This window comes from Triticum dicoccoides, chromosome 2B (assembly GCF_002162155.2).
Source record: "Triticum dicoccoides isolate Atlit2015 ecotype Zavitan chromosome 2B, WEW_v2.0, whole genome shotgun sequence".
In the NCBI taxonomy this organism is placed as follows: Eukaryota; Viridiplantae; Streptophyta; class Magnoliopsida; order Poales; family Poaceae; genus Triticum; species Triticum dicoccoides.
In genome coordinates, this window is record NC_041383.1 from 141,462,056 (window position 1) to 141,485,170 (window position 23,115).

Sequence of the window (23,115 nt, forward strand, 5' to 3'; positions counted from 1 at the left end):
TTGACAGCCTGCAAAAGAGCGGAAGGCGTTGGATTGATAAGTTGTGGACGGTTCTTTGGTCGTCAGAACAACGCCAAATCGAGCCATCGGCCAGACACCCTTTGCCCTGGTTGTCAGAAGCAGTTATCCCCACGGAACTCATATACGGGTCACCTCGAGTGCTCGCTTACGATGAGCTTGAGCAACAGCAATTGCGGCAAGATGACGCAACGCTCCTTGAGGAAGATCGTCTTCGGGCGGCTGTGAGAGCAGCGCGCTACCAGCAAGCCTTGCGGCGCTACCATAGCCACAAGGTTCATGCCCGAAGCTTTGAGGAACGCGACCTTGTTCTTCGACGCGTTCAATTGGCCAAGAATACCAACAAGTTGACGCCAAAGTGGGAAGGCCCTTATCGGGTAATACGAGTCACCAGGCCCGGCGCAGTCCGCCTGGAGACCGAAGATGCTATTCCAGTGAGCAGCTCCTGGAACATCGAGCATCTTCGCAATTTTTACCCATAAGGCGCGGTTTTCCGGGCCCCCCGGCAAGCCACCTTTTGTAAAATCCTTGCCGACAAGGCATGTAACCCTTTGTACAAAGCTAGGCGCAGACCCTGAGGATAAATAAATGAAGCGCTGGTGCCCTAAGTTATAGCATGCATGCTAGGTTGAGTCTTCCCCCCCGGTTAGGGTTGATAGTGCTTGGCAGCGAATAACCCCTGGCCTAGAGGTCGAGTATGCATCTTTCTTTCCTCTTTGGTTCACAGGGCACGTGGACACTTCTGCTAAGCCACTCAAAAAAACGAGAACGGACCGGCGCTCTGGCTCCGGCAAGCCAAAGTTGTCGGGGGCTGACGACATAAGGACCCGGCCCCGGCAAGCCAAGGTTGCCGGGGGCTGCAAACTCAGATAAGTCCTTCATCTCCTGCCATGCATTTTTGTATGAGTTGGGACATATGAACCCTCTTTTATTTCCGCAATACCGTGCTCCCCTCTTTCCCGTGACCAAGAATAAACCCCCTGGGCCGGGATTTAGTTGTAGCCGTGGTAGGAAGGTAACGAACGAGGGGCCTAACCCTACTTCACCCCTGCCTCCGCCGAGAGCAAGAATGGTCGACCGAAGTGAGGGGGACAGCAAGGCCTGTTGCCGAGCGACGATGTTTACCTTGGAAATAACAAGGACTCATTCCTTGGCATGAGCCTCGCTCATGCACAAAGAACCCGGCAAACACCCCGTTTCATTAAAAACATCCCATACAGGAACATGAGCAAAAAGGGGTTACAAGCTTTGAATTCTACTACAGGCCGAAGGCTTACAAACTAAAAAGAGATAAGGTGCCCGTAATCCCTTTCTTGTTCCTCTCCTCAGGAGACAGAGCAAGATGGCGAAAGGGCAAAAGGGGCGCCTATGCGAGGTACGAGCAGCAGAAGGCACCAAGAGAACATCCCGGTGGCCGCCCCGATGGGAGGCTGGTGATGATGATGACGGGGGAAGAGCTAGAAGACGAGGCGGCAGGACCAGAAATACGCGACGAAGGCGTCGGTGCCCGCGTACTCCGAGTTGACGGCCCGCCATCCGCCTTCCTCGCCTTCCCCGGGCCTCCTACGCCAGCCGCCCAAGGAGGCGACCCCAAGAAGTTCAAGGGGCACGGTGCAGATGCTGCTACTGCCGACACCACCCCGAGACGACAGGTCCGACACCTAATCGGGCCCTTCATCCTCCCTCCTACTATCCTCGTCGTCGATGTCGCTGTCCTCCTCGTCACTCTCGCTCGAGGAGGAATCTTTGTCGTCGGAGGAGCTCTCCACGCAGCACTTTAGACGAGTTCCAAGATCTCCAAAGACCTTGGTGGAGAGCAGGCCACCCTCCATTAACTTGAAGTAGAGGACGAGCCCTACCGTCAGACTATGGATGCGAGCAAATGTCTTCCATCCACGGTGGAGATACATCACATGCGGAGCAGGGAAGTCGATGCCGACCCGCGTACCGCCGGTCCCACAGCCCCGCATGTGCAACCTGAGGGTCTGGGGAAGATCGAGCTCCATCTCGTCAGCAAAGGGGGTGGGGAGACGGAGACGATAGCGCAGAGGCCGGCGCAGCCTCATGGAGAACTCACGGGGCCGGTCCCTGACATGGCCCTCCATTGTGGGGGGCACTGCTGGTGGAAGCACGGCCGCCGCACCACCTCATCCTCCGCTCCCCCAAACGCCATGGCGACCTCGACCATGCCCCCTCCCTCTTCCTCTCATAGCAGGCTCCGCCACCTCAGGTTCGGAGGAGGGAGGGATGTGCAGACGAGCAGCAACCCTCGCCGCCACCGTCGAAGAGCCCGCGCCTCCTCTCGCGTGGCAGGTGGAAGGAAGGAGCAGAGAAGAAGGAGATTGATTATGGGAGAAATGTGGAATGTCGCTCCCCTCCCCTTCTTATAAAGAGGCGGAGTCGGGGGCTCGGCCACCCTGTTCAACCAATCCAGTTGCCAAGGGCGCAGGGAATCCGGACCGACCCGCCGCTCGAGTTAGCGACGACCCGATTTCTCGCCTCCACCACTTGCCACATGGATGGGGAACACGTGGCAAGCAAGCAGAACCGAGGAGACGGGTGACGCGACCGTTCCCCACCCCGTGATCGTGGGGCACGGACGCCCTGAAGCCCGGAACCCGAGTTGTCTCAGTAAATGAGCCGTGCCTCCATGCCTCCCTCTTTTTATGGGGAAGGTGCGAGCCGCCTCTTTATTCTGATGTGATGCATGCATGCAGGAATCGCCCCATGCATGACCCCCACGTCACCCACGATCCTCCACGTCGCGCATTTAACGCGGGTCGTGGGGAAGCGCAACGGATGAAAAATTACTGCGGTGAAAATCTGCCCACCTGCCTGCACACCGTTCTGGGCCTGGCCCAACAACGCGTCAAGCTTATGTGAGGCCCAAACCCGGGGGCTCCTGTCGGTGTACAAAAGTAGGGGCTCTCCTTTTGACCCCTTTACTTGTGCACGGGCAGTTAGAGCCACGACCGCAGCCACACTAAGCAGAGTAGAAGAAGGGAGCCGGATCACAAGATAAACAAAGCGACGCCAAGGCCAGAGACACGATGAACACATGGGCAAAGCAGGTCCCCCCGGCGAGGACCTTGCCGGGGTGACTCGGCGGCCCCGGCAAGAACCTTGTCGAGGCAACTTGCCCAAGCACCAGCGGGAGGAGCCACCCTTGAGCCCACAGCTTCCAACGTAGTCAACCTCGTTAAGGTAAGGGCTCGAGAGGCACCTCCCCGGTGACATGCAGATCTTCATCAAGATCATGAACACACAAGGTCAGATGAGGACCAGAAGACGGCGACCCTTGGCTGGATTCTAGCCAAGGAGATCTGTGAGACCCCCCGCAAGCGCCTTGCTAGGGACAAAGCCAACGCCACGGCAAGACCCTTGCCGGGCCCCTGGCAAGGCCCTTGCCGAGGACATCAACGGGGCCACAGCCAGGCTCACGTCGACCAAAACTCCATCGACCGTCCCCAAGCAGCTGCTAGCTCAACCAGCTGGGCATGCACCTGCGTGGCAATGGGCGGCCTCTACGCCAACTCAGCAAGCACCTGCGTGGTGACATGCAGATCTTCATGAAGTCTCCACCACCGCGCCACCTCAGCTTCCTGCCTGCCTACATGGCGCAGCATGCATCGCTGGCCGGGGCACGTGTCAAAGCCAGGCGAGGCAACAATGGATGGGACAGGCTCCGTTCCCGTCCCCAATAAAGCAAGAGGACACCTAAGCGATGCATTAAATGCATCTTGTCCTATAATACGGATGATAAGCTCGCAACACTGTTACCTTTCCACCTCCTGTGTGCCATGGTGGTAACCCCTTTTCCTATAAAAGGAGGCCCGAGGTGACCAAGAGAAGGATTCGGATTTTCTGAGCACGTTACGTCCCGTAGCTTGCTCAAGAACACAAGAACACTCAATACATCCACCAAAGCAGGCCTAGGGTTTTATGCATCCTCGCAGCCTGGACCTGGGTAAATGAACCGCGTGCTTCCTGTTGAATCCGCTCTTCACTCGACCCCGCGCCCCGCCAACCGTAGTAGGGATTCTTGTGATCCCATAGGTGTCGTTTCCCCGACAAGATCTGACTGTATGGACCCGATGAGATAAAAACAGCTTTCATCACCCCATTCGGGTGCTTTTGCTATGTTACTATGCCATTCAGTCTCAAGAATGCTGGTGCCACATTTATGAGGATGATTCAGAAGTGCCTGCTCACTCAAATCAGTCAGAATGTGGAAGCTTATATGGATGGCATTGTGGTCAAGTCGCGTAAAGGTTCCAACCTGCTGACTAACCTTGCTGAAACCTTTGCCAACCTGAGAAGGTATGATAGCAAGCTTAATCCGTCGAAGTGCACATTTGGAGTCCCAGGTGGAAATTTAGTCGGTTTCCTCGTTTCCGAACGGGGGATCGATGTGAACCCAGAGAAAGTTGGTGCCATCCTCCGAATGAAACGCCCTATGCGTGTGCACGACATTCAGAAGCTCACTAGTTGTTTGGCCGCTTTGAGTCGATTCATTTCTCGTCTCGTTGAAAAGGCATTGCCTCTTTACCAACTGATGAAGAAGTCTGATAAGTTAGAGTGGACTCCTGAAGCTGACGTAGCATTTGTAGAGCTCAAAGCCCTGCTTTCCACCCAGCCGGTGCTTGCCGCTCCAGTCAGCAAAGAGCCTCTATTGCTTTATATTGCAGCCACTGGACAAGTTGTCAGTACGGTACTCACGGTCGAGCGGGAAGAAGAAGGTAAAGCCTACAAAGTTTAGCGCCCAGTGTACTATATTTCTGAAGTCTTGACTCCATCCAAGCAGAGATATCCGCATTATCAGAAACTTGTTTATGGAATTTATCTGACCGCGAAGAAGGTTGCACATTATTTCTCTGATCATTCGATTACAGTCGTTAGCGACGCGCCATTGTCAGAAATTCTGAACAACAGAGATGCAACTGGTTGAGTGGCGAAATGGGCGATTGAACTCCTTCCATTGGATATCAAGTTGGAGGCAAAGAAAGCTATCAAGTTCTAAGCAATAGCAGATTTCCTCGCCGAGTGGGTTGAATAGCAGCAACCGACTCAGATTCACTCGGAGCATTGGACCATGTTCTTTGACGGATCCAAAATGTTTAATGGTTCGGGTGCTGGGTGGTATTGGTATCCCCCCGAGGATACAGGCTCATCTATGTTCTTCAGATTCATTTTGATTCCTCCAACAATGAGGCTGAATACGAAGCACTTTTGTACGGGTTGCAAATGGCCATTTCACTCGTTGTCCATCGCCTAATGGTCTACGGCGACTCAAATTTGGTGGTTAATCAAGTAATGAAGGAGTGGGACGTCAGGAGTCCGGCTATGACTGGCTATTGTAATGCAGTAAGAAAGCTAGAGAAGAAGTTTGAGGGGTTAGAGCTCCATCATTTACCCCGACTGAAAAATCAAGCAGCTGATGATTTGGCAAAGATAGGTTGCAAGCGTGAATCTATTCCTAGTAATGTGTTCTTGGAACATTTACACACGCCGTCTGTCCAAGAGGATCCCTTCATCGAGGCACCCCCACAACCTAAGAGTGCCACTGATCCGACTGAAGTCGAAGTCCCAGCCGTGGTCGACTTGATCATGGAGGTTTTGGTCATCACTCCCGACTGGACAAAGCCGTACATCGCATACATTCTTAGGAAGGAACCCCCAGAGGATGAAGAAGAGGCTTGACAGATTGTCCGTCGATCCAAAGCCTTTACTGTGATAAGAGGACAGCTATGTAGAGAAAGTGTAACTAGAGTGAGCCAGAAATGCATAACACCAGAAGAAGGTCGAGTGATCCTCAACGACATCCACTCGAGGACCTGTGGTCACCACGCATCCTCTCGGACTATTGTGGCCAAAGCATACCGAGCGGGATTTTATTGGCCACGAGCGAATGAAATGGCAAAAGAAATAGTTGACAAATGTGAAGGTTGTGAGTTTTACTCCAACATCTCTCACAAGCCTGCATCAGCCCTGAAGACCATTCCACTCGTCTGGCCCTTTGCTATCTGGGGCTTAGATATGGTTGGACCTCTGAAGACTGGTAGGAGTGGCTTCACTCATGTGCTCGTCGCAGTCGACAAGTTCACCAAATGGATTGAAGCCAAGCCTATCAAAAATCTTGAAGCCAGTACTGCTATCAGCTTCATCAGAGAGTTAACATTCAAATATGGTGTTCCGCACAGCATCATCACTGACAATGGGTCGAACTTCGATTCTGATGAGTTTAGAGCCTTCTGCGCTTCCCAAGGCACTCAAGTCGACTACGCTTCAGTCGCCCATCCCCAGTCGAATGGACAAGCTGAAAGAGCAAACAGATTGATTCTCAAAGGACTAAAACTCCGACTCATGCATGATCTCAAGCATGCAGCAGGCGCCTGGGTCGATGAACTTCCATCACTGCTTTGGGGATTGAGGACAACTCCTAATCAATCGACTGGCCGAACTCAATTCTTCCTAGTCTATGGAGCTGAAGCTATACTTCCGGGTGACTTGCTTCACAATGCACCCCGAGTTAAGCTTTTCTTAGAAGATGAAGCAGAACAGGCTCGACAAGATGTAGTTGATCTCCTGGAAGAGGAGAGAGAGATATCCCTGATCTGGTCGACCATTTATCAGCAAGACCTACGTCGATTCCATGCCAGAAACGTGAGGGGTCGAGCATTTCAAGAGGGAGACTTGGTTCTTCGAGTGGATCAGCAGAAACCACACAAGCTCGCTCCAGCTTGAGAAGGCCCCTTCATTGTCACCAAAGTGCTCCACAATGGAGCATACCACCTTTACAATGTCGAGCACAAGAAAGACAAGCCACACGCTTGGAATGCGGAGCTCCTCTGCCCTTTTTATACTTAAGCATTCAGACTGTTGAGATGTAATAAGAAATACCTTCTAGTTTGATTATCAAAGACACAGTTTTACAGTCTCTTAAATGATTGTTGTTTTTTCATATTCTAATCCCCCAGTGGGTGTCTTAGCTTCCAATCCGCTTTGCCTAAGTTCCAAAACAGAAAACCCTGTCGAGTGAAGAGCAAGCCTCTCACTCGGGGGCTTAGATGCGAATCCGTTTCGCCTAAGTTTAAAAAATCCTTCCGAGTGGTGAGCAACCCTCCCACTGGGGGGCTTAGCTGCAGTCCAGTACTCGCCTAAGTTTGAAAAACCCATCGAGTGGTGAGCAACCACTACAAAAAATACACTTCCGTGATGATACGTGTTTGTCCCAGTAGGTCACGTTTTCTGTCATGCATGTACATCCATGGCAAATTTATGACAGAATCAAGATAGTCATACCTGTGCTGTCGCAGAAGTGTTCCATGACATTACCAAAATTATCATCATGGAAGTGGACACTTCCATGATGATAAATTGCGCGTCACAGAAGTTCTTTCGTCAAGGGTGACCAACACGTGGCATCCACCATAATGGAATGCCGTTAAGCTATCGGGTTGGGTTTTGGATCCGATAACCCGTTAACAGCCCCGACCAATGGGAAATTTCCACATGTAAAATTCTTATTGGCCGGATGAAACACGTGTCAGCTCGTCAGTGGGTCAGATAGGCGCCTATGATATGTCGACACATGCCACGTCCCACCACTAGCCCATTTAGCTTACAAAGTCGGCCCATTCGACTTGGTCAAAAGTTAACTGGGTGGCCCATGAAAAGCCTGTTAACGGTGTCTTCGCAAATAGCCCATTTTATGGCCCGTTAACTCACGGCCCGTTAGGCCCTAAAGGAAATCGGCCCAACAATGTCATGTGGGCCGTCGAATATAACACCAGCCCATTTCACTTTCAGCCCATGTATGGCCCACCACGTCTTTCGGGCCATATGAGGCCTTCGTATCTTTCGGCTCTTTACAGGCCCATGGTGACTTTAGCCCATAATGAACAGTAATTTTGTTTATACCCATTAACGGACCGTGATTTACATGGGCCATTTTCGGACCGTGTTAGCTTTCGGCCTATTGATGGCCCATACATTCTTGGGCTCCTTTTTGGCCCTCGATTACTTCCGGCCCATTACTGGCCTGTTCCCCTAATGGGCCAAATTCGGCCCATGGCAAGAGTCGGCCTGTTACTGGCCTGATCCCCTAATGGGCCAAATTCGGCCCATGGCAAGAGTCGGCCCATTACTGGCCTGTTACCCTAATGGGCCAAATTCGGCCCATGGCAAGTGTTGGCCCATTTCTGGCCTGTTAACCCGTTGCGTCGTTTCCATCCCGTCCTATATTCTGGCCCATTAACAACCCGTTATGCCTGTGACAGAATTAAGCCTTTGTTGTCCTATGGCCTGTTAATGGCCTATTATCGTGCTAGGCCGATTCCAATTACGCCCGATTATAGCCCATGTAGACCCATTTATCCGACGGCCCGAGGCCCACCGATTACAGGCCCATTCATCGACGGCCCGTAGGAGACCCATGGATCCCATGGCCTGTATATGGCCCATGGTAGTTGTGGCCACTAGCGAACCAGGGAAAAAGAAGACTAGGAAATAAATAAGGCCGAAACTCATGCTAGGCTATTAAGGCGATTGCATAGATTACATCCACTCGGCATCAAAGATCGCCACAAGTGCAAATATAGGTAACACCCTACACTATACAAAAATGGCTTGCTATTTTCTTCAGCCGGTGGCTGCACGTTAAGAATAAATTTTGTATCGCACCAAAACAAATTACAAGTATATAACAAAAGGAAGGTTGGCATAAAACTTAACAGTATAGCAGATAAATGCACCACCAGAAGTTCAGAAGCTCAGTTCATTTGACCTGATTGTTACGTTTTCATGCTGTATTGTCTGATGGAGCACCATAACCCTCGCCTTCATTTCCCCTAGGCTCCTGAACAACATAGCAAATGTCTGATAGTCTGGTTTCAAAACCATGCATATTGTCACATCCCTAGTTCTGGTTTGCTCTGGCTAGTTAAGTCATGTGTTGCATCATGTTTAAATTTCTTTTAAACCTGAAATGGGGATTGTTGAAACCCTAGCACCAATTGAATTCAACTAGGTTCAATAAAAATATTTTCAATAAACCCAAAATGCCTTTGGAAATGTTCATGATTTTTGATAAAGGTGAAAACCTCTGCCAAAAATGATGAGCATATTTCTTGGCCATTTATGGACTTTTGAATTAACTCATAAAGTATTTGAATTTGGGCATTCGAATGCTATAAATAATTTAAATGCTCAAATAATTCTGAAACTAAATGTGGGCTGTTGCATATATTTCAGAAGGTGCCCACAATTATTTTCAGGATTTTTAGAAGTGCCCTGGTATTTTTAATAAAGCCCAAATAGCTACAGAAAAAATAGAAAACAGGAATTAAAACAGAAGAGAGGGAGAGCTTACCTGGAGCTCACCTGGAAGCCCAGCCAGCCCACCTAGCAGCCCACTGGCCGGCCCAGCACTGTGCTGGCCCATGCCAGCCACCTGCTTCCTCTCACCAGGCAGGCAGAGAGGAGCGCGCGGGCGCGCGCGCGGGCGCCACGCCACCAGGCTGTCTGCCTGCGTCGCTTGGCCACCGCAACGCCTCGCGTCTTCGCCTCGACGCCACCCCCGCAGCCCCCCTGGCCCCTCTCACTCTCTCTCGCGCTCTCCCCCCTCCTCTGCTCTGCCCGCAGCACCACCGAGCGCAGCCGTCGACGCCGCTCACCGCTGCCGTTCCCAGCGGCACTGCCTCGCCTCCCCGATGTGTCCATCGGCTCCGCCACATCGCCCTCGAGCTCCAACCCAACGGAGGCAAGCCCGGAAGCCCTGGAACGTCGCCAGCATCATCGTCTTCACCGTCGGGCACCGGAGATCGTCGCCGCCGATTCATCGTCCACAGGGCCTCCCCGAGCTCGCTGAGCTACTCATCGACCTCCCCGTGAGCTCCTCCGCCTTTCCCCTCTCTTTCCCGAGTCATTTTCGCCTCGTAGCCGCCGCCGCCATTGAGGCCGAAGCTCACCTCCGCCCGAGCTCATCGCCGGCGCGGCTCCGGTGATCTTAGGGTCCCGTGCGTGTATCCATTGAGTTCGTGAGCGCCCGTGGGTTCGTCAAGTGCAATCCGTTGCCCGTTTTGACGGTTGTGGCCCCGTTTCGGTCACCTTCCCAGCTCCGGCCACCGCAGAAGTGCTCGCCGCCGTTAATGCCGGCCTCCCTGCACCCAGCCACCTACACCACTGGATGCGGCACACATCCAGCTCGCCGTAGAGCCAAGCTGCATGCCCAGCCGACACCCATAGCACGATTCTGGCGCGCCTCCGCCGCGCTGGATGGTCGCCGCCGGCCACATTCCGGCGTGATGACGTGGCCGCGCGATTAGTGCTAACCACTGTCAGCTAAACCAACCCTAGTGCCACTGCCATGTGGGCCCTGCGCCTGATTAGTTTAATTTAATTTTCTGTTTAGATTAGTTCATAACCCACTGGGACCCACACGTCAGCATTGACTTGCTGACGCGACCGTTGACTGGTCCCACATGTCATCCACCCAAACCAGCCCTGTTACACTGACCCGTGGGTCCCAGCCGTCAGGTTTGACCTGGGCTGGCGCCTTTGAATTGCTGACATCACCCTGACGTAGTGCTGACGCAATTAGTTATTTTCTGGATTTAATTTAATTCAAGAAATTCCAGAAAATTGTATAAACTTCTAAAATTCATAGAAATTCAACCGTAACAACAAATGAAATAAATTATATATGAAAAATGATCAGAAAAATCCAATCTATCCATATGTACCATTTTCATGCATGTTAGATCAAGTTATGACTGCTGTTTAGGACAATTCAACTAAATGGCATTTAAGAAATCACATATGGAGTTTGAATTTGAACCTAGTGTTCAAACCAACTCCATTTAACTTGTTGTTAGTTGCATTAGCTCAATCAACAGCATGTTGCCATGTCATGATCATGCATCATATTGTGCATTGCATTGATTGTGTTTTTCCTTGTTTGTCGGTGTTTGTCCCCTCTCAGTAGACGACGTACCGACGATGAGTTCGATGACACCGATGAAGAACTATATTATCTTCAGAAGTGCCAGGCAAGCAAAACTCCCTTGTTCATTCCGATAAAATCCCACTCTCTCGCTCCTGCTCTCTTTTACTGCATTAGGACAACAACGAGATATTTGTTATTTGCTGCGGTAGCTGAACCCCTTTATCCTTTGCATGACTTTTTCATTGCCACAGTAAATAGATGAAACCCACTAGCATGAGTAGGAGTTGTTTGAGCCCTGATGTGCCTACTCATCCATGTTTGTTTCTCATGCCTGCTACTGCTTAGAGTTGAGTCAGGTCTGATTCATCGGGGATGAATTGGAGGTGTGTGAACATGTCCTATTGTTGAGAGCTAAGTGGGTGAACACGATTTGGTAAATGTAGCAGTTAGAGGCCATGTAGGAGTACATGGTGGGTTGTCTCATTGCAGCCATCCTCAAGAACTGAGTTCTGTGTTTGTGATCCATGATCAGTTACTACCACACATTGGGCTCCGGGCGCTCCAAGCTCTCTCGACTTATTAATCAACTTGATCTCTGTCCAGGAGTTGCAACTAGTTTCTGGTGTTTGTAGGTAGTGTTAGTAGTCTACCAAGTGGCACCTGGTACAGGTGGGCTTGGGACAGACTAGGCACAGTGGCCCGGTTTACCAAGTGGCACCTGGATGGTGGACTTGGGAACCTTGCACACATCATTTGGGGCCGTGAGCGACACCCCTGCCGGATCTCCTTGCGGATGGAACCCGAATAGGTGATAAACCTGGACGAGAGATTTGTGTGGTTAGTCAGGTCGTGGCCGACACCCTCGCCGGGCTTCCGCTTGAAGGTTGCCGAGTACATGTCGTGTAAACGGCGGTAAGTGGTGAGAGCGTGTGTGAAGAAGTACACCCCTGCAGGGTTAATATGATCTATTCGAATAGCCGTGTCCGCGGTAAAGGACTTCTGGGTTGCCTGTACAGTTCATAGACAAGTGAAAGTGGATACTCTAAAATGCGCAAGATAAGCGTGAGTGCTATGGATGGCGTTCTCGTAGGGAGACGGAAGCGGATCCATAGTGGTGTATTGATATGGTGAATATGTGGACTCGTGTGCACCACCTCAAAAGAGTTACTTGAAGTCGTAGTTCAGGTTAGCCACTGAGTCAAAGCTGGCTTGCTGCAGTTAAACCCCACCATCCCCTTTGTTGATAATGATGCATATGTAGTTAGTTCTGATGTAAGTCTTGCTGGGTACATTTGTACTCACGTTTGCCTATTTTATGTTTTTGCAGAGAGATTTCAGTCTCACTAGTAGTACCGCATGGACTTCGACGTTTAGCTTGTTACCTAGCTACGATCTTGTGCCCTCGGCAGGATCTGATAGACAGTCAGGCTTCTCAGCCTTTTTCATTTGTAGATGTCTGTACTCAGACATGTTAAGCTTCCGCTTGTGCTTGACTTGTTTGCTCTGATTGTTGTGTCATGAGACCCATGATTGTAATATCTCGCTCCTCGGAGCCTATTAAATAAATACTTGAGTTGTAGAGTCATGTTGTGATGCCATGTTGTATTTGCACATATCGATCATATTGTGTGTATGTTATTGAAATGCTTGGTATGTGTGGGATCTGACTATCTAGTTGTTTATCCTTAGTAGCCTCTCTTACCGGGAAATGTCTCCTAGTGTTTCCACTGAGCCATGGTAGCTTGCTACTGCTCCGGAACACTTAGGCTGGCCGGCATGTGTCCTTCTTCATTCCTGTGTCTGTCCCTTCGGGAAAATGTCACGCGATGAATTCCGGAGTCCTGTTAGCCCGCTACAGCCCGGTTCACCGGAGTCCTGCTAGCCCGGTGCTACAGCCTGGATTCACTCGCTGATGACCGACACGTTCGATGCTGGGTCATGGATGCCTGTCCCTGTAAGTTTGTGCCACTTTGGGTTTACGACTAGCCGTGTCAGCCCGGGCTCCTTATCATATGGATGCTAGCGACACTATCATATACGTGTGCCAAAAGGCGTAAACGGTCCCGGGCAAAGGTAAGGCGACACCGTGGGGATACCGTGCGTGAGGCCGCAAAGTGATATGAGGTGTTACATGCTAGATCGATGTGGCATTGAGTTGGGGTCCTGACACATATCTTGACGACATTGAGCAATGTTTCTCCTTGTTTCACAAAGGGTCTCTGTTAGGGAATGGACTTGTGTCTGGAGCGCAGATAAAACATTGCTTTGAGCTTGCATATCATGATCATGAGGCAATTTGGACGATATTGCCTTAACAACCAACCCAGTATTACGCAGGAACGTGCTTTTGGCACTGTTAGTGGACAGGTACTGACCCATTGCAGCAAGAGCTGACATTGCAGTTATAGTTTCCTCGCCACCTTCAAAAGGTGGAAGTTCCACCATTTTTTCCATAGCTTGCTGAAAAGTTGAGGTTTTACATTAGTAGTACCAGAACAAAAGATATTAAGGAGGCAGCAAAACCAAACAAAATAGATTTGGTCTATATACAGAACTTATTCTGGTGAACCCATGTAAAATATTAGTTGTATTTTATTGTGAAGTACATAATAAAACCAGGTTCCAAACATATGACCATGTACCATCGCTAATGTATTGTCTATTTCTTCACATTGTATTGAGGGCTAAGGATAAAGAGACAAAGTTTATAACACGATAAGCGTAGTATGACATCATTCATATCAGAAAACAACTGAGAACAGACAAACTGGCAATTGTAACATTGTGTGGGCAAGTCCAGCACGGAACTAGATTACGGGTCAAGATCAAAGGAACATCACTCCTCTCTTTTAAACCTTGTAAGGTGCAATGATACACTAAGACAATTGTGTATAAAATTGAAAAGAGTAATAGACATTGGCTGCAAGCCATGCAGTTCAAGGCACAAGTCAGAGTAAGTAGGAGTTAAAAGGCATGAGGATTAAGGACTTACAACAGCGGCTTTGACTGGTGTAGTCATGCCCTTCTTCTTGCTGGTGTGACAGTCCTTGAAGATTTCCACAACATTTGGTTCAGGTACTTTTTGGTCCTTGCGGGCTTTCCTCTGCATTTCGAACAAGTCAATATAGATCTGATAATATGGTACAACATAAAGAGTGAAACAACGGCTAATTACAAGAGCCTCGCAGTGTGCAATATAGCTACTAGATCCTGTCGTCTGTTGGAATTTCACTTTCGTACGGTTGGCCTTGTTTTTTGAACAGTTCACCTACAAGAAGATAGATTTGTGTGGCACATGCATAAATAGGACTTCAACATGTGATCTGATCACAAATATATAATGTACCTGATACTTCGGATCAGACCAGTGTTTAACAAGGCCCCTCCAGTCTTCATCTGATATATTTTCCACTGGAGATGTTTGGGAAAGTTCACTGTTAGCCTTGCCTTCAAAGTGAGTTTTCCTCAGGTTATACCGATACTGTCGCAGAGCAGACTTGAAAACATGGGTGGAAGCTTGTCTGGTTGCATCATCTTGGCTATCCAACTTGAACCTCATCTGTTGAAAATTATGGGAGTCTCATTATCAGCAACCTAGAAAGTATGGGACAGAGCAAGACGATATTACTAGTTTCCATACATAACCATACTTACAGATAAATGGTCGAGGAAGGTGTTGAACTGGGTTTCGTCTTTGTCATTCCTGTACTGAATCCATGTTGGGAGGATACGTACATGACACCTAACAGCAACCGCTGCCTCTGATACTAACTTGGCTGACTCTGTAGCATCATGTGGCCTTTTGAAACCTGCCTCAAAACGGATCTCCATTCTTCCTCCTCTAGATTTAGTTAACCTATCGAGCATTATCCCTGATGTTTGTTTCCTCTTGCGCCTAGGTGCTAGTCCAACAATTTACATAGGAAGTGTTAGTGTACATCAAACTGTGAGACTACATATAAAGAAGCATGCAACTGTAACTTGACTCCAGCAACTACCTTCTTGTTGTTGAAGCTCACAAGGTTCATCTGATATTGCCAACTCGTCTTGTGTCAAGAGTGCTTGGGAAGTAGTGTCAGGTGGCAAGGGAGCTTGGGAACGCGCTGCTAGCTCAGTTGACGCACGAGTATGTCGTGCAGCTGGTAGTACCGTGGTAGGTGTTGCAAGAACTAGGACTGTCTCTGCTTGTTTGGTGGTAGCTATTTGTTTCTGTTTGGCTTTTTTTCCAACTCGTGTAGCATGGGATGCCGTGTTTGTAGAATTTTTTGCTAGATTTGACCTTCTATTGCACCATCAGTACCAGCGGAATCTGCAGGATTCATCCGCTTCTCGTTCCCTGCCATTCTATGTTTCTTCCTCTTTCTCTGTGCCATGTTAAGTCAAGCCGACAAGGAAAACAAATAACAATTTAGTTCTTCAGAACAAATTGATGCGTGACGCAGACGAACTGAACTTAGATGTTAGACAACCACATGATAGGAGGATGTAATATGTATGAAAAATAGGACGGAAGAGATAACCAGAACTATGATGTGTAAACTAAGAAGAAGACATTTCACCAAATTAGAAGCAATGCAATGGAAGGTAGACACTATATGAAAGATGCTACAAATATCGCTCTGCCAAGTTAACAGTGTCTCATCATAAATGGCGTTTAAACAAATGTGAAGCAGTACAAGAAATAAATCATATGCAAGATGCAAACAACATCACACTACCATGTTAGAGGTCTCTCGTCATTAGTGCCATTGCATATTCACAGCATTACATATTCACAACTTATGATGTGTAAACTAAGGAGAAGGCATTTCAACAAATTAGAAGTAATGAAAGCTAGACACCATATGAAAGATGCAACGAATATCACTCTACCAAGTTAAAATTATCTCGTCATAAGTGCCATTTCAACAAATTAGTAGTACAAGCTTGAAAAGAATGTGAGATGTAACCTATATCACACTCCGAAGTCAAACGTATCTTATGATAAGTGATTGTTGCAGGTTACACAAACGTAGTAATCTGATGTAAGAACATGGTGTGATAGACAGATATTGTATGTTCTAGAAACAGGAACACGTGTCTTATAAGTATAATGTGTAAAGTAAGCAGATGGAATTCAACAAAATTAGAAGCAATACAAGCTAGACATCACACATAACATGCAACCACATATAACAGTGCCAAGTTAGAGGGAGCACCGGTGATGCTGCACTAGGGGAGACGTGCTCATCATAAACACAGCTTTGTTGAGTGTCTATGCATGTGTTGTCTTGGAAATCATCTTGGGGGTGTGGAGGAGTAGAAACTGTAGAGGCCCTCCGTTCGGAAGGAGCACATTTATCCGCTGCCTTGCTAACTTCCTTCCGCTTTATTGATTTTATATTGTCAAGTAAAACTGACAAGAAAAAGCAATAAAATTCTCTCTTCAGAACTCAGTCATGCATGATACTGACAATCACTACTTTGATGGAAGGCAAACACATGATTCCAGGATGGAATATGTACGAAAAACAGGACGGCATGGCATGTTCACAACTGTTTGTGTAAGCTAAGTAGAAACCATTCCAGCAAATAAGCAGCAATGCAAGCTAGACACCACATGAAAGATGCAACCAATATGACTCTGCCAAGTTAAAAGCTTCCCATCATGTAGTTTAACCAGATTGGAAGAATTACAATCTAGACACCATATGCAACATGCAACCACATATCACGCTGCCAAGCTAGAGCAAGCACCTGCGATGCTAGTGTAGGGAAATGCTGTAATCAACTATAGAGCTATGTTCACTATCTTCATCTAGCATTTCCGTTTCTTGAGAATCATGTTTGGAGGCTGACGCTGCATTCTTTAAATGAGGAGTAGTCCCCTTGCCTGCCTGCCTCGTCATAAGTGATTGATGAGGGATACACAAGAACATTAGTTTGATGTAAGAACATGGTTAATACACAGATGTACTAGTATGTACCAAAAATAGGAAGGCATGTCATATTCAAAGGTATAATGTGTAAGCTAAGCAGATGCAATTTAACCAAATTGGAAGCAATACAAGCTAGACATCCGGCTGGAGTGGTGAGCATGATCATCTAGGACTTGCGAGCCTAGTGGGAGGCGGGCTGCTTCGCCACCATCGCAGATTTTTAGTTGGCTTCCAGGTGATTCCTATCTTTGCTGGGCTTGTCACTGGCTCGGCCAGTGCCCTGACTAGCTATTTGTCTTCTGGTGCTCACGAGATGGTGGTTCATGTAAAAAAATATGTTTCCTTATCTTACCGACTTTGGCCTTTCGAATACATGCTAGACACCATATGGAACATGCAACCACATATGACACCGCGAAGTTAAAGCAAGCACCTTGGATGGTGGTTCATTGCGAGCAAGGTCATCAACTCCAGAGCTACGTTTACCGTTTCCATCTGCTGACACTGCACCCTTTATAGCGCTGTAACGTGTCTTCCCTACCCGCATACGAAGCTGGAGCGACTTCTCTCTTTTCTTTTTGGCTTCTCTCATGGCAGCAGAGTCTGAAATACCCTTGCATAAAAACACAATAGTGAGAGTAAGGGTGAAGTGTGCAAAACTAGTGCACTGTAAAAGTAGCAGATAGTAGGTGGCTAAAAAATAAATGACACGAGACATATGATAGCTCTACAACATTGCATGGCAATCAAAATTAGATTCTACTCCGTATGATTTTGTAATATATGAGCACAGGAAATGCAGGTACTCCTCCAGCACAGCACCACATGTGGTCATATCTAAGATAACAGTCAACTGAAAATAAATAGGTTAGTCGATTTTTTAATGAACTGTCCGATCTATAAGGAATGGGCAGATCGCCTTCGTCTACCTCCCGCCAGTCACTGTTGACGATCTTTCTCGAACCGCCAGTGACCACCGGCCCAGACCCCTACCTCCTCCACCCCGCCCTCCCATCGACCTCACACCACCGCCGTGCTTGGCCGCGACCCCAGGCCATCCCTTTAATCCTGGCCGACCTCCAGATCGGGCGCCAGTAGCTCTAGGCCGCACACGCCCCTAATATAAACACCAAGGCGCTGCTTCCCCAGCGTAATAGGCATACTAGCGCCTGTTACGCCGGGGAATGCTTCCATTAATTCGGAATCAACTGGCCAGAAATTGAAATTCAGGGGGGCGATGGACCTCTAGCTAAGGTGAAATAGTATCTGAGGAGAAACCTTGTGCATCGTGAGTTACTAGGAACATCTAGTATCAAGAAGAAGCAGTCAACTAGTGTCTTCTCTGGGATGAATACCGTGCAAGAAGAGACGTAAGATTTGCACGAATAAGGGAAGAGGAGTACTTTTTTCGGTTGCCGGTGTGGTCACCTCCACATGTCGCGCAGATCTTCTTCTTTTTACCAGGGAAGCTGATGTTCTGGAGGGTGCAGGCTTGGACGAACCCATGTCCAAATTGTTGACTGTGTTGCCGTGGCCGTGGCCGTATGTCTGCGAAGGGGAAGCAGATCCGAGGCAACGAAGGACGTCATAGCAGGAACAACTCCGGTGCGGTGGAGGGTGGCGAAGTTGGAGCGACAGCGGTGAGGCGTAGGACAGCATGGTTGAACTGGCTCGGGTACAGACGGCTCGGCCTCGGCTTCAACTACTAGAAATGGAGGGCGTTGCGGTTGAGGTTGTGGTGGACGACGACGTCAGAGTATCGGCTCCGGCGTGATGGAGGAGGGCGGCGGTTGATGGGTGGGATGGGGTGGCGGACGGAGGACGCCGGGATTTCGCGCTGGTGGAGAGGTAGTTTTGGCGCCCACGGAGTACGAATGGGGAATGAGACGGGTGGGAGGGGAACCATGTTTCGGTCTGGGATGCGCTTGTTTTTGGATTTTTTGAAAAGAAGATGGGACGCGCTTGTTTGAAATTTTGGGAAAGTACAAACTTTGCCCCCCTCTTAAATTTCGGACCTACTGCGGGTCGGGGGTAGGATGGTAATCCCAGGTGTCCCAAATAGTGGGCGGGAGCGATTTCGGCCGCGCACATGTGTTCTTAGGTGGCCATTGTGTATGAACGTTTTTCGGATGCGGTTGTGTGGCGTCTAGATGAAGCTACAAACCTACCCCGGTTTAGACCTTTGGACGTCAGGCCGGTAGGTTTCATGGGTCGGAGTTATTAGAAAAGTAATTTCCTTGTACTACCAAACATTGGTCTCGCGCAGTTTCGGGCGAGTAGAGGCTCTTTTGGCGCTTCGTTCGAAATTTTGAAACACAAGCATTCACGTTTAGAGTACTCTTGAACTATGAGGATTGACCTAAATAGACAACGTTATATTTGACCTTGTATGTTTGAAAACCTCATTAAATTATTTGCTTCTTTTTGAAATTTTGACACTTGAAAATCCTATAACTATGATTATTTTGGAATGGAGGAGCTAAATTTGAATCTATTTTGTACACGACTACATATGCTATTATGTACAAAATCAGAGCAAAGATTGGTGCCCCCATAATTTAGGTATGGTTTACAAATGCCATGATATCAAATTCAAATAATTGAATGGACTTCGTGTTGAATTCGATTTTTTTAAACCACCTTAAGTTGAATTCAAATGTATGCTAGTTCATAGGTAGCTATTTATAATGTCCATTGTTTAACTTTCGTATGTATAATGTGCTTTACACACACAACATGAACTATACTCATGTTTATATTCGATTGCTAAAGCGATGCATTGTCCGGAGTTCAAAATACTAACTATGTGGATCAATTGTATCGAATAATAACATAGACATGCTCAAATTCGATAGAACCTAGATGTCTAATGTATCAATGACCGCTCCTTACGCGAATTGCAAATATCATGATCCCTTCCTAATATTTGGATACAATTTATATCTTTAATCAATGTGTAGAGCAGTCTTTTACATGTAGTTTCACTATCCATTGGTGGTCTCTCACACATGCTCACACACTCTCTCCCGAGGTGTCTTTCTCGCACACATGCTCTAGATATAACCCTCCCTCCCTCTCGTAACCATTTAAAACTGTTTTCACTAACCTTTATGACAAGCACTCTTCCTCTCACAAACATACACACGCACAATCCTCATCGACACTTTCTATATACATGGACCTGCCTACGTGTCTCTTGTACGCACATTATCTTTACGCATGTCTCTCACGCATTATCTCACACCTCTCTTCCTAATCGACGAGTATGATTCTAGCAGAGCATTCTGTAGGATGCCCCTTAAAGTTAGGTTGGATGAATAGTAATATCAGAGATAAAGGGGTTACCTTTGTCCGAGAACCTAGGGTTACAAATCCTAGCCGGCTTTGTCAATGGACACGAAGTCCTTCACAATTCTTCTATCTTTGTCTTGTACGACTAGTCATCCATTGGTCTTCCTAAATGCGTCACGGGCCGACCAATGTGGCGCAGGACGAAACCGAATGAAGGGATTCACCTCGACCCACCGGACCTCACGCGGTGACACACCCTCTGCCCCCACGTCTCATTATCTTCTCACACCCACACATACCAACACAAACACCACACACACAAAAAATTTCTCCTGGTGCCTCTATTCCCTCCCCCTTGCATATGCACACTCAAGGGAATGGAATCTCTTGTCGTGACGTCATATTCATCTCTCTCTCTAGACCACTCTCATTTATCGTGCAATCTCTCCCACGCCCCCCTGTCGGCCCCTCTATCCATGCCTCTCTCGAATACGTAATACACACACATACCTCTCTAGGCCCCGCCAAATGCATCAACTACACATTCACACATGTTACATCACATACCCCATTGATGTAAAAAGACCTCTCTTCACGTTTATTTCGCATACAACATTCCTTTTGAATAAAGTGTGGCCAAAAAATTATTTTAGAGTTTCTACATATATAGAACATTACAAAGTTATATGGAGGAGTGCGAACGCTAATTTACATTGCATGGTGCCCACAATGATATTTATTCCGCACTGTGAATTTGTATATTTTTATACTATATACAAAGTAAGTCATAATAAAGAGAAACGAAGAGCATCTCTCTCTCCATCGCATACCCCCCTATACGCCCCTTTCACGTATGCACACAAAACTATCTCCAGGTCCTCTAAAAGTAAGCCCCCAGAAAATTCACGCATGTTTCATCTTTCTATCGCGATATATGCAATGACGATCATTGTATTTGAAGCAAAAGCACGATACGTACATTGGACTTCAGAATCCACTCATTACGGTCACCATTTATGTTTAGTGGTTATTATACAGTCACAGGCTCACCGTACAACTTTGTATTTGCTCATGACATGACTAGTTGACCAGTTAAACGCTCCACGTGGCACCTCTAGTGTTGCATCACATTATCTCACTACAATCGTGCCCACCTGTCGACTTGTATCTACTCTACATCTACACTCTTATAAAATACATAAAATACACTCTTATAAAAAACAGAGTTGGTGATGATGGTGTGCCTGCCATCCTGCAATATAGGCCGTCCGATTTATATCTGACAAATAGGAAAGAAACTATGACAATTTTGCAAAAAGGTACCCACACACCTCTCCACATTTGCAAATAAGGCCTTCCCTTGTTCATCCTGTTCTCACAAGATAAACAAGTCATACAAATGCATCTTGATGTTACGTGCAACGCACGGGCATCTTGCTAGTAAGAATGAAGACAAACGACAAAAATATATTTGGACGGTGGTTCGAAGTCATGACCGCATGCACAGCGGACATGGTGGCCTTGTATTGGTATGCTGAGCCGTCTGTTTTAGGACACATGAGCTGGTGTGGTGACTATACACACACGCACGCATGCACACGAACTACATCCACGCAACACCCACACAAACACATGCACCCACGCATGCACGCAACACTCACAGGTACACACGCAGCCACGCACGCACGCAACACTCACATGCACACACGCAACACTCACATGCACACACGCACGCATGCATGCGCACACCAGTACACCACACGACCAACACACACTCTCATGCTCAAGTGCTCAACCTACACGTGCATGCGCACACATCAGGCCCTGACAGACACATACACAACCAGGTGATTCCCGCGCACGGGTCGGAGCCTTGTCGTGCCTGCGTAAATTTGTGTTTATCTGACCTTTTGCCTATGCGAACTGACAGGTGGGACCCACAAGGAACATGGTCAATTTAACTAGTCAACATGGTGCCACACAGACTATTTGGCCGGTCAACAGAGTGCAATCCGATGCTGAACTGTGAGCAAGTGACCGTATAATCACCGCAAAACGTATATAGTGACCATAATGAGCTTATTCTGAAGTTCGGTGACCGTATTACGCTTTTCTCTCTGTAGGCCCTCCAAAACTACATCTCTACACGTTCTCGCATGTTACATGTAACAACTATGCAATACAGCACTACTACTACACTCTAACACAATAAATCATATGTGTTTTTAGTTTTACTAGATATCATATTGTTACTTATAATTATTCAGTTTGCATACATTAAAATTGCCTTTGAAATGTATGGCCAGTATCATCTACCGTGCGGGAAAAATCCCGCCCTTTCCTGTTTAATCGGGTTTGTATCGATAGATCGTGCGAAACAGCAAAACTATAGTACTATACAGTACAAGTGACAGTTCACTGGGCCGTCGTGTCGTCTACTCCTCCGTCGTAAGAGTGGAGAGCTCGCTTTCATAAATCTTCTAGTCCCTTTCGCCGACATGTGGGACATCAAGCTAACGGGTCCACGTGCCATACCGAAATACAGTGCAGAGCAGCCGGGGTGAAGCACCCCAGTCATGGCGCCGGCGTAGTAATGAGCAATGAGGCGTCAAATCACAAAGCTACACCTTTCCCGCAGTTAAGTTGGAGGGACCACTACTAGGAAAAGGGCTATAGATGATATGGCCACTAATGACGCACCGGGCATGTGGTGCGCCATTACTATATTCTAATGGCGCACCATGTTCTGGTGCGTTTTGAAAAAAAATTGTTACTGATGGCGAACCGTTGTACAGTGCGCCATTACTAGTTGACATAGTAATGGCGCACCAAACACACCGTGCGCCATTAGTAGTTTTGAAAAAAAATAAAAAAATTGTTAGTAATGCCGAGCCCCACCTCCCCTCGCCCCGTCGCCCCCCTCCCCTCGCCGCCCCCATGCCC